The sequence below is a fragment of the Amia ocellicauda genome, chromosome 22 (genome assembly GCF_036373705.1).
Source record: "Amia ocellicauda isolate fAmiCal2 chromosome 22, fAmiCal2.hap1, whole genome shotgun sequence".
Taxonomy (NCBI): domain Eukaryota; kingdom Metazoa; phylum Chordata; class Actinopteri; order Amiiformes; family Amiidae; genus Amia; species Amia ocellicauda.
This window is the reverse complement of record NC_089871.1, coordinates 11228625-11239277: the sequence shown is the minus strand read 5'-3', so window position 1 is coordinate 11239277 and position 10653 is coordinate 11228625.

Sequence of the window (10653 nt, the reverse complement as noted above, 5' to 3'; positions counted from 1 at the left end):
ACCTCCTCTCCACTCACCCTCCTTCTCTGATCAGACTCTCTGGACTGTGTCTCTGAATCCAGCGAAAACTATCCAAATCAGACCGGTTTCATTATTTAATTATGGTTCTGGCTTAATAACTATTGATGTATATATTTTATTATTATTATTATTATTATTATTATTATTATTATTTATTTGGGAATACAGATGGAAAGTTACTGTGCCTGTGCCTGCTGTTGTATCAACTCCCTTGAGTGGATAGCCGGGGGTATAACAGCAGACTTGGCTCCAGGCAGGTCAGTGGGTTTAATCCACTGGTTTCAGACCCAGCCCACAGTCCCGACCCATCTCTGTGTTATCAAGGTGCCACTGCTGGAGGGGGGGGGGTAACTTGTCTTAAAAAAGCAACAACAAACAAAGTGGTTTGTGCAGTTTGAAAGGAGTAGGGGTGCAGGGAACAGCTCAACCTCGGCACAGTGTTCATATTCAGCACCTCAGTGTGCCTCCAGACCGGGTCTCAGGTAGGCAGTGCTCAGGGCCGCCCATGGGCATTGCAGCTGGGGGGCCGGACTGTCAGGGGCCCGGCTCAGCCAGCCCTGACAGGTCAGAACCAGGGAGAGAGTAAGGGGGGAGGGAGGGTTGGACTGAAGGAGTGTGCGATTGAATACCTGGACTGGATCACACAGGAGTGATGGATACACAGTGAAGGGGTGGGGGGTGCAGTGTGGGGTGGGGGGGGCACCAACCTCAGAGGAAACATTCCATATATTAATAATTCCCAGACCCGAGGGCAAAGACTGAGGGGAAGGGGGGGATCTAAATCTTCACTAACAAGACACATCTTAGCACTGTGCTTTCTCCCCCTTCACGATAGTCCCACTCCCCACCCGCTCTTTCTGAAAGTGGGGGACAGTGGGACGGCGAGGCAGCCCCCGGGGCGTCCCACTCACTGTCTCACTGTCCTGTCATCGGTAGCTCTACGATTGTAAAGAAGCACTTTGAGAGGCCATCCAGAAATTACGTTCTTTAGATTTTTGGTTGTTGTTGTTATTTTTGTTATTATTGTTGTTATTATTGATGTTTTTTTCTTGTTAATATTCCTATTGATATTATTATTATTATTTAAATGCAAAAACTACATGAAATGAAAAACAAAAACTTGAATATTTGATATATTTGGGAAAGAAGTCAGTTTTCCTGCGGGCCTTATGGAGGGGGCCGCACAACTCAGACACACCAGACACCGCAGAGCGCGATCAGACCAAAAGTCCAGTGTGGACAAACACTTGACACCCTGTCCTTTTCTGCACCCAGGACCACGGGTCACATCAGTAGACTTCGCACCGTTGTTTTAATTTGGATACTTCAATCCCATATTCCATGTATATATTCATAAATATATTTACCAATGCTTCGGTGCTGTAAACCACATCACATTGCCTCAGAGAAGCTACTCGGCCACCACACTCAGACAAGAGAACTCACGTTTCATGTATACAAGTAGAGCCGAAGCTGTGGCTCTGACAGTGGCCTGCGTCAAGGCGTGCTGTGGCCCTGGGAGTCGCAGGCTCGAACCCGGGCTGCAGCAGTCCCCAGTCCCCGGTCTGCAGCTGTGCACCCAGTATCGGGGCACTCTCTCGCTCCCCCACTCGCTACCTAATCCCAGCTCTGATCCCAATCCCAGCCTAAGGGTTCCCAATCCCACGGGACCCCCTTAAACTTCTGTATGAACAGACTGGGCTTGAACCGCAGACTTATCGACTGATCGACAATAAACAGACGCAAAACAGCCACTGTAGAGACTAAGCTGTGTGTGTGTTGTCTGTGGCTCTCTCAGGGTGGGTTGGGTGGTAAAAGCCATTTAAAAGCATATAAAAAATATTTAAACCCACCGAACACAAGCAACAGGTGGTGGGAGACAATATGACGAGGTTTCTATACCAGGCAGTGGGATATCTGTACTGGTTGAGTCTTACTGATCCCGAAACCAGTACAAGCCCAGTCCTCTTGTCCCAGAAGGGGGTGTGTGAGCCCGGGTGGGGGGCAGTGGGTTCCCGGGTTTTCAGGTGCACACAGCCTGGTTCTGCCTGGCTCCACACATTGTTAATTAACGGTGGTGTTTGTTGAGAGTGTGCAGGGGGGGACGATTTTGCACTTTTGGCAAAAAACTATAAAATAAGAGAAAATAAATATGTATTTCAATTGTACATGAGACCACTAAATCAATATAGTCCCAAATAGAATTACTTCCATTTTGTTTTGTTTTGTTTTTTTACTAAATATATCCAAATTTCTCTGGCATCCTGGTTTAAAAAAAAAACATCTTTCTATAAAAAAATTACAAAAAAAAAAGAAAAATGCGTGTGCCTTTTCTGTGTGTGTGTGAGAGCAAACGTCCGTGGGAGTGGGAACCCGTCTGTGGGTGTGGAGTGTGACGGGGAAGGGGCTGTTTCTCCACGGCAAACAATTCGTGCACTTCCAGGGAAATCAAATTACCACAGAAACCTCTTCCAGAACCGCGGTACAATGTGATCAATTATTTCTATCCTTCAGGACGTGCAGCGGAGAGCGCATGGGTGTAGGTTACACACACAAACGGCTTTTTGTTTTACTGCAACAGCTGGGAAATGTCCGGCGTCTAAGGCTGCACTCCCACTGCCCTCCCCAGCGCCTCCGAAATGAAAGTTAGCAAAACCAGCTCTGCCTCAAAGTGTGTGTCATTACAGTACCCCCGCCCCCCGAGTCCCTGACTGTGCACGCGTCTCCCCCGTGGTCTGTCTTTGACCAGCAAAGCCATGCAAATGAAAATAAACAAGCACACTGGGTCTGCCAAGCCTGTAGTTACTGTGTGTGTCCTGGCCATGCCCCTGGAAGCATTAGCAAGAGTCCGTAAATGGGGGAGTCTAGGCCCAGTGAACCCCCCATGACACGACCGGCGCCAGGCTGGGCCGCCGTAGAGCACAGCTGTAGGGTCTGGGGTCTGAGGATGAGCTGCGGATTCCCAGAGAGACAGTCCCTGTCCAGGAAACGTGTCACCCCCGATAATCAGTGCTTTAACACAATACCAAAATTCACCGGGCCTCGCCTCCCACCAAGACAAAGGCCTCATCTGGCGCTTCCCTAACCTGTGGCCCTGCTGCACGATCTGCAATATTTCATACGACCGGGATTATATGGACCATGACATAACACATGTTGCACTGACGATGCATAGGGCATGCCTTTAACAACTACCCCCAGTACCCCTGCGTGCCCAGCAGATGGCAGTACATCTCTGGCGATGCCGTGACAGGAAGGGCAGGCATTTTGAGAAGGCAGTTGGCCTTCTCCTGAACTGAAAAGGGGGAGGAGGGGGATGGGACAAACCTCTGATGAGTGGAAAACTTCCGAAATAGATTGAGAGACAGGATAACGTACTGCACTGGGTCACAGACAGTCTGGGCAGAGTGGGCCCCACGGAGCTGCAGCAGAGTGGGGTCTGCGGGGGAGCACCAGGTCGCATAACACAACTTTAAATATTGAATAACCTAAGGATTAAGTACAGAAATACAGCAGCATTTTCTCTATGGACTTCAATGTGTTCAAGCACTTTGCACAACACCCTTTCACTCCTTGGGTTTATGACGCGAGGGGGGGGGTGAAGGCTCCTGTGGTTACGGTTCCAACCGGGCTCTCAGCTCCCTTAGCTGGTCTAATGAAAACTACCAACTGGAGGAACCCGACTGCCCTGTCCTCAGACTCCCACAGAGTCTCATGGGGACAGTCTCTCAAGTTAATCAATGCAAGTCATCAGAAAAAAATATAATTAAGAAATAATTAAGGAAGCCTAACCTGAGACCATGGTTAAATTGTTGGGGCAAAATCTTAAGGAGGGCTGGAGTATACCGCTGCTTTTACTCAATTAGAAAAACGACCCCTCAGGGTGTTTAATGGAGCTGGTCACAGGTCCTGCACGGCCACAGGCTCTGGAGAGCGACTCCCTGTGCGTGTCGCCCCCGGTGTAGGCTGAGGTTCGACTGCTCACACAGTCACAGTAATCTGTACACATTCCCCCGCAGCCGCGCCGTCACTCTTGCCCCGGCGCTTCAGTGTCTGAGGGAGTCTTCCTGAACTCAGAAGCAGACAGGAGCCGCCTGCCTGTTGACAGGAAGTGTGCACTCAGAGAGGGCTGTCGGGGGCACTGTAGCAGAATCACTCTTCACCTGCAAAGACTTATGACCTGCACAGAAAACTGTGCCACCGCGTGCACGCAGACTCAGAAAACACACACGACTTCTGAAAAGACAAGCCGAGGGGGAAGCAGGAATGCATTCGAAAAATGAACACTAGCCCCCAAATCGCAGCGCGGGCGATGCCCACGCCCCGTGAGCATCGTGTCCATGTGATCGGTGCTCAACCCTCTGCGCAGACGGGCCGGTGTGGCCTCAGAAGTTGCTGCTTCGTGGGCAGTGAAGGTCGTTAGTGAAGAAGCCCGGTGTCTAATAGCGGGAGGCGCCAGGCCAGCTACTGATCGGTGAGGAATCAGACGGAGACGCTGCTAACCAGGTCAGCAGACCGCCAAAGCTCATTAACCCCACAGAGGCTCTGGTTACCACTCACCCTCTGCGCACGTCACAGACCGGGCTCCTCCGCGGCCCTGCTCGAATTCTTAATACATTTATAATTGCATTACACCAGACAAATCACATTATTATGTTCTGAGGCACCGAGTGACATGTTGTTGCCGTGGCAGGGTGTGTGCGTGTGTGCGTGTGTGTGTGTGTGAGTGAGTGCCCTAGTGTTTCTCTGGAAAACTGTTTGCGTTAACAGTCACATACTTGTAATTTTTCTTCCCATTGTCAAATATACTGGCAACTCTACAGTGTAAGGTTGCAGCCTCAGATCCAGGGCTGATCTGCTCCGGCTGCCTTCGTCACCTATGGAATAAAGTACAGCTGTGTTAGGTGTGCAAAGTGGGGAAGCACAACTCTATATTTTTATAATACAGTTCTATAAAAGTACCGCCCATACGGGCATTTCAGTCCCCTTGTAAAACACCATAATTAGTGCAGTTACCCTCTCTCTCTTTGCACACGGTCACTGTCACCACTATTAGAACGAGTGTCACCTGCCCCAGATGGATATGCCGAAACAAAGGTCACAGGGGTCAGCACCAATGTCCGAGGCTTGAACACAAGTTGAGATAAGTGGCGTTTGATTCACAGTGCACACGGGTCAGCTTACAGAGCAGCGCAGGAATCGGTGCTTCTTTCGTTCGTTTTACAGGCTGTTTGAGCCTCTATTCGTGTGAGACATATTGAAGGAACTCACGAATTTGTGTTAAATGCTTCATGAAAGAACAGTCCTGGGACACTTACAACTGCACCGAGTGCCCTTGTGAACACCACACGCCCCCGTCATGTGAAGTCTGCCCCTAGCTATTGCTGCTTCCCTGACGGGCCGCTCGCTGAACGTATTTTCCCCCCGGGTCGGGTGCAGCTGTGTGAGGAACAGCACTCAGGAGCTGCAGCGTGCCGATGGACAGACGCCCTCAGCCCTGGGACAGACGTCTTGCGGCAGGAGGTGCTGTGGGGGCTGGGGCTGGGCCGAGCGGCTCGCCTGCGTCTCAGCCAGCATCACATGACCGGTGATGAAAGGGTTGGGAGCACAACGGATCTTCATTACAGCTGATGTAAGCGACTACTGGGCAGACTTTGAAGCAGATAAAAAAACATCTTTGAGATCCACCTACACCCTCCCACCCCCTCACTTTTTCATTAGATCAGCCAGGCAGAATTTTAAATGAATTTGTTACACCTTTGTTATAAGTTGGGTGATTTTTAAAACAGGTGAGCTCCGATGCAGGTGAGTGCAAAGGGGGCTGTGGGGGAGCTTGACTCTTATCCTGACCCTCCCGTCCCCCCGCCACGTTCCCCCTGGTCTACCATGCAGGGTAGGATCTGGGGGGAATAGTGGGGGGGGGTGAAGATGCACCTCCCTCACCCCCCAAAGGCAGAGCTGCCCTGCCCCCCGGCCATCGCTCTCCCGAGAGAATCGGGCCGAGGTGCCTTTAAACCACTGCGGCAAAAAACGCAAAACTCCGCAGTCATTAATATGCAAAAATGCAAATGAGTAAGTAATTAAGAGCCTGAGTTCTCCAGAGGCTCTTTGATTGCTAATGAATTCTAATCTGCGAGGAGGGGGGGGGGGGGAGGGGATGAAGAGGAGGAAGAAAGAAAAGAAAGAAAAGAAAGAAAAGAAGAGACTGATTAATACAGCGCCCCCCATCCCTGTACACTTCTTCTCCCCCTACGCAAATGGACACGTAACTTCTCAGACCTGTATTGTACGGGGCCCCGTATCGCCACACACTCACACACAAAGAAAAACAAAAACACACACTCGAAACAGGGAACGAAACCAAGGTGCGTTTCACACACACACACTCACACACACACACACGCACACACGCACGCCCAAGTGACCGACTGTTACGATCGAAAAAATGATTCAAAACACGCTGTTTTGTCTCGCGGTCGCTTCTGCTGAGTACGTGAGAGCCAGGGAGCACCCGGGCAGCTGGGCTGGGCACGTGGCAGACTCGGAGCGGCAGCCGGGCACGGTTTCGACACAAAGCAGCGTGGGTAAGAACAGCGACGCGTGGCAGGACTCTGCGAAAGGCCACTGTTGCTCTGGGAGAAAGAAAAAAGAAAAAGCCCAGCACTGCAGCCTGGCGTGTCATGATTACGGCAATGGCGTTCTGACACGGATAGCAGCCCGTCCTACCACAGCATCGGAAACAACTAGTCACAGGAGAGGAGGAGAAGAAAAAAGACTGGAAAAAAACAGAAACAAACGAAAAAAAAAAAAAAAAAATAGACATGGCGTACATACATTAACATACAAGAAGATAAACTTAATTTCACAACGGCGTTGGCTGCAGGTGAACTTGTACGCGAGGAGGCCACTCGGAAGGAGACGGTACACGGTGACCTCTGACCTCTTGGAGGACGGAGGTGGGTGAGGTGTCTTGGCAGGAAGTGTGCAATAGCAGCAGCTGTGTTGTTGGGTAGCAGTGATGTCATTTCAGCACTTCAGTCGAGTAGTAAACCCAAACCCCCCCCCCCCCCCACACACACATACTACCCCCCACCCTCCTCCCTCCCGACCATACAAACACACACACAGCTGTCATTGTTATTCCAATGCTCCCCTGACACCCCATCATCTCTCTCCCTCACCCTCCCCCACAACCAAATCTCCTCTCTTTCTCTCTGTCGCGCTCTCTCTCTCCCCCTCACTTCGGCTTCCCTTTCCCATTTTAACCCCATCTCCTGTTCCTTTAGACTCTCTCTCTCTCTCTCAGTTAGTCCATCTCCAGTGAAGCTGGAGAGAGTGTTCAGGATGAAATATTTCAACTTTAGGGGGACAACTAAATTGCATCGTAAATATTTAAGTGGCACAGTGGACCCTCGCTGATGCTGGTGTGTTGGATGGTCTACTCCAGTAGTGTGTGAGCACTCTATCAGTTTTCTTCTCGGATACGGAGAAAAAATAAATACATTAGGACACCATGTTGCCGGCACATAAGCCCCGGCTCGTGTTTTTAACTCCCCGTCCTTCATCTGCAATAACAACAAACAGAAATCAAGCCGTTTTCTAACAGACGCTGTTGGTTTTTCAGATGTCAGAAGTGACTGAGAGATGAACTGAGCCATAGCAACAAGCTGGCTGCTGCACAGTCACTCCCGCCCGGCCCTCGGCCAGACGCCCCTCTGACGGACAAGAGCACAAGGATAGCTTGAGATAGCAGCGGTGGAGCCGGGGCCGGCACAGGGACCCACCAGCCTCGCTCCTTAACCACAGGAACCCCACCTCCCCTTATCTCTCTGCCAGCCTCTCCTCTCTCCCGATAACAGCAGAGTACCATGAGAAAGATCCAGCGGAGCAACGTTGTGTGGATGGAGCGCTCCTCATAGAGCTCAGGTACCAACACCAGAGGCATGGCGAGCAGCAGCCACAGACACATATCACTGTTGCTGAACACAGTGAGACAATGATATAATCTGGGTCCTGCAGGATCATTAGGTCTAACAATATTACTTTTTCACTTTCCCACTTTCTGTGAAGGTTAACAGCTTTATGAGCTTCTATGGGTGAAGCTGGGCACACTGGATGTGAGAAGACAGGAGGAAGAGAGGGTGGGAGAGGGACTTTATATTTATTTACACTTTGTTGTATTGTTTATGTTTGAAAATTAATACATTAATAAAATTATCTGAAAAAAATAATCATATATATACATAAATATAAATATGCATACATCCATATAGTCTCTGTCTGTCAGTTACAATGCTCCAGCATCTATCTGGATCCTAGCCAGACACCAACACCAAGTGCCAATAACCCCCCCTGCCCCCCGCACACTTTCCATCTCCTTTCTTACACCTTACACCCTCCCTCCTTTTCACCACCAACTACCCCCCGTCCTCAATATAACTCTCTCACCTCATCCTCTTCCTTTTCTGTCACCACCCCCCCCTCCGCAACTGCACCTCACCCCAAGCCCCCCATGCCCCCACCCCACTCCTCTCTCTCTCTTGGTCTCTGTCTCTCTATCTCTCCCCCCTTTTCATTCTCTCTCTCTCTGTCTCGCTCACCTCACCTCACCGCAACTCTGCAGAAAGCGGCAGCAGTGAGGTGCCTGGGTTTGACAACAGGAAGCCGTCTTCGCTTTTGCAAACTGTACCTGAAGCGTGGGCGTCTGCACGGGGGCAGCCCACAGAGGCAGCGAGGAGATAATAACAACCTGGAACCCCAGGAAGGCGGGGGAGTCAGGACTCCAGTCACAGGCCGGGGGTGGCGGGTGCATGTGGGAGGTGAGGGGATACCCAGGTGGGTCCCTCTCTTAACAGCCAGGTTTCACAATATAGGGCCACAGCCTGCAGCCCCTGTGGATCCTACCAAGGGAAGGCAGTCTGTTGTCACAATACTCAATCCTTTTTTTTTTCACAGCTCTGTCTTTCGAGTCGGAGGGGGCTGCTCTTTTTCCAGAGCAGTGTGTAATGAGTCAGGCTTTACGGTACAGTTGGGCAGAGGGGCAACAGTGTGAAGCAGTGGTAAGGACTCCTGAGTGGAGGGTTGTGGCTTCAAACGCAGGTGGGGGACACTGCCGCTGTACCTTGAGCAAGGTCCTGTACCTAGGTTGATCCAGTACAACGCAGCATGTTGCTCTAGATGAGGGTGTCTGCTAAGACGTATAATAACACAGTCCTGTACTTCAGTGCCCCAGGCCACTGGCAGCTAGGTGAGGTGGGGATGTGGACAGGGCTGTCCTAGCGCCCCTCCTTCAGATGCGTTCAAAAGCGTCAGATATCATATCAAACAGACGACGCCTCTTCCTCCATTTTTCAACAAAGCATTAACGTAGTTAGCGGACGCAATCAGCGCTAATTGGAAAATCGCCCTCTGGACGATCTGAAGCACAGGGCCTGTCCTTGGCTTTTAAGCAGGCTACTTGCTGGCCAGGCCTGCAGTTTATCTGGTGGATGTGGATCAGGCTCACGATAAACGAGATTAGAGTCCATTTCACATGACATGCTGTCACTCCCCTTAACTGGTGACCGCTCTCATTGGTGGACGATTACGGACAGTTTATTACTTTTAGTGTCAGCTGTATAATTGATCATTTAAAAAAAAAAAAGGGTCACGTGACATATCAGGTCAGCAAATGTTGTCAGATGAACAAGCCCTACTGGGAGACCGACGGTGAGGAGAGGAACCAGCAGCCGCCCAGTGTCTTCTGCTGCCTCTGACACGGTTAGTCATTCTACCTGCTCGTGGATGCAGACGATAACAGTAAACCCAAGCATTTGTTATATATACTGATATATCAGCAGCAGCAGCAGCAGCCTCTATCGATCCACTGCTGGATGAAGGCCTCCCCAAGATGTTTTCACTTGCTACAATCCCTTTTCCAGGGCACGTCTGCAAAGTTTATTGGTTCATCTTCCCATTTTTTATGTGGTCGTCTTCTAGGTATTTTTTCCACTCTTACACGTGTATTCATACTGTATATATTTTTCTTAGTCATTCTTCTGGGTGGGGTGAAAAAGGACAATGCACGAGAGACTACATCTTCAAGAGCAGTGAGCTGGCTTTCCATATATGACGATACTGGATTCAGCAAAATCGATGGTGAGTTCCTCAAACACACCTGGCAAACAAGTGGGGGAATGTAAAGCTCTAATACAGAGTAAATTGCCACTCAGAGACTATTTAATAAGAGGACAGTTCGCACCAGGCTAGGTGCTCCGCTCTGTGTGTGTGTGTGCGTGCGTTTGTGTCTGCCTGTCAGCTAGAAACCAGAGTTAATCTGCGTGTGTTCTTCTTTTTGTTGTTGTTTTGTTTGTTTGTTTCAGGTGGGGGGGGGCGATTATTGTCTTTTTACAGGCAACACCAACCCGCACAACCCACAAACACAGGCATGATTTCAGATCTCGGTTTATCAGAGCAGCATCACAGCTCTGCAGAGGCTCACAGGATTAACCTTGAGAGCTAATCTGAATGGTTGTGCACGTTAATTACTGCCAGCAGCTGAGACTGCATACCGACTTTTGGGGATGATTGACTGATTGTTTGATTTGATTCTGTTTTATTTTTTCCTAGTTGTTGTTGTTTTTTATTTCTTTT